Genomic DNA, 2,392 nt, shown 5'->3' with positions numbered 1-2,392 from the left:
CAAGGAGACAGCAAATCAAGAACACCGGTTTCGAGAGGTCCCGCCCCCAAGAGAGGAGCACCAATAGGAAGGCGGCAAGGCCATGGTCCCGCCTCGTAATGTGCCAGGCCCCGCCCTCAATGAGGCAAGCGGCGCCTCCTACCTAGGAATTAAGGAGTTTTGGTCCGGGAAGGAGTGACTGCCCCATTCCCGGGCTGGGAGGCTGGACTTGGGGGGTGGGGGGGGCCTGTGAATCCAACTGGCAGCCCCAGTTTTCCCACCTGAAATGTGGGAATGAAATATTAAAGGTGGAAGTGATGTGGATTCCTTCATTTGTTCAAGAAACATTTGAGCCAGGCGCTGAGGATTGGACACTAACATTAGGGAAGGTGGCAGGCTCTGCTAATCTAGCTTCATGGGTCTGGGCTAGTGCTTAACCCATTTGTGCATCGATTGTCTCAACCCTGAAATGGGCCAATTATAATAACCTCATGGGTTTTCTTGTTTTTTGTTTTTGAGATTTAATTGAGTTTATGCAGAACAGCCATATAAGTGTATGCTGGGGATTTTTTGTTTGTATCTTTGTTTTTTTGTTTTGGCCTTACCACATGGCTTGTGGTATCTTAGTTCCACACGCCCCCCCTGCCGCCCCCCCGGGATGGAACCTGTGCACCCTGCAGTGGAAGCGAGGAATCCTAACCACTGGACCGCCAGGGAATTCCCTATGCTATTGTTAGTATGGGGGACTCACCCTAACACCTCCCTCCACCTCCCTCACTGGAAGGGCATGGAGGCTGGTTTGACACCTTGGGCCACCCTCATGGAGAGCTGAGGGTCCTGTAGTGTTGTGTGCATATTCATGATTTTGTGTGTGTGACTGTGATGTTGGGGTGATAGAGTGTGGAGGTTTTCATGTGTCTTTGTAGTGTCTCAGAACTCAAGCAAAGGTGTGTAGGTTTGTGTGTGGCTGTGTGAGCGTAGGTCAGGGGTGGTCCCCATGTGTGTGTCAGTGTGAGCCAGGCCAGTTGGGACATTGGTGTGTGGGTGTCTTTGTGTGTTCACGTGCCATTAGCTGCATGTGCATCTGTGATTGTACCAGCTTCTGGGCGTCTGTGTGTGTGTAAGGCTGTGGAATTTGTCCCACAATTCTGAGGGCTGGGAGTAGGTGTGTCACATTTCTTTGATGTTCCATGCAATAAGGCAAGTGTGATTGCATGTCTGAACACCAGTGGGTTGATGACTGTGTTTGTGACACCTCATGTGTTCCCAACTTGTGGATAAATGATTGTGTCCCACTGTGAAAACGCATGTGACTGTTACACCCCATATCGGTCTGTGTGTGATTGTGTCTACCAGTGTGTGTCTGTGACTGTATGAATCTCTGACTTCATGTGTACATGGCTGTGCTCATTGCACCCTGTGTGTCTCTGACTGTGTGTGACTCTGTGTCCCAGCAATGGTATAAAGGTCTGACCATGCCAAGTCGGGGGATGGTCTCTGACGTTGTGGGACTCCATTGTGTAGTTGTGTCCAACCATTCGTATGTGTTTGTAACACTGTGTGTCTCTGACTTGTATGGGTGACTTGTATGGGTGCCCCCCACCATCGATGTGTCAGTGACAGTATATGACACTGTGTGTGTCTGTGACTGTGCCTCAATATTGGTCGATTATGACTGTGTTGATCTGTCTGTGTGTGTGACAATGGTGTGTCCCTATGCCTCTGTGTATGACTGTCCACCCAACCATAGTGGGGGCTGTCGCTGTATTTGTAGCTCCCCGAGTGTATCTGTGTGTGGCTGTGTGTCTGATTCCCAGGGTCTACTCACGCTGGTTGTACCCACGAGTGTGTGTGAGAGACGCAGTGTCTGGGTCCCCGGATTTTACTTCTCCTCCCCTGTGTGTGGCAGGACTGTGATCCCTGGATAATTCCCTTGCCTCAGGGTATGGCAACACTGGAGATGGCGCAGCTGGCATCTGCCCCGTTGGCTGTAGGAGCTGGGCCTCCGGGCAGAGGAGGTGCCCGAGGCGTGGACGTGGCCACAGCCACCGCTCAATAACCACCCCTACCCGTCTCTATGGCAGGCCCCCCCTCCACCCACCGTGGTTCAGCCTCCTGGCTTCGTCTTGCACCAAAGGAGCTCCTAGGCGCTCAGCCAGCGCGCGTTCAGCAGCCTCCCGCCAGCCTGGGAGCGCGTTTGGACTCACGCAAACTCCTCCAGTGGGACTCCAGATGGTGCGGGGGCGGGGCTTGAGGGGGCGGGGCCACGCGGAAGAGGGGCGGGGCCTAATTTGCCTTGCCCCCTCCCCAGATGTGTAGCCATCCTCCTCTCCCTGGCCATCAGTACCCTTTGCTGGTACAACATGCTCTCTGTGGAGACAATTAACATCAACCTCACTCTGTAAGGGTCAGC

The sequence above is a fragment of the Balaenoptera ricei genome, chromosome 3 (genome assembly GCF_028023285.1).
Source record: "Balaenoptera ricei isolate mBalRic1 chromosome 3, mBalRic1.hap2, whole genome shotgun sequence".
Taxonomy (NCBI): domain Eukaryota; kingdom Metazoa; phylum Chordata; class Mammalia; order Artiodactyla; family Balaenopteridae; genus Balaenoptera; species Balaenoptera ricei.
The sequence above is the reverse complement of the archived record's forward strand: the minus strand, read 5'-3'. Positions refer to the sequence as shown.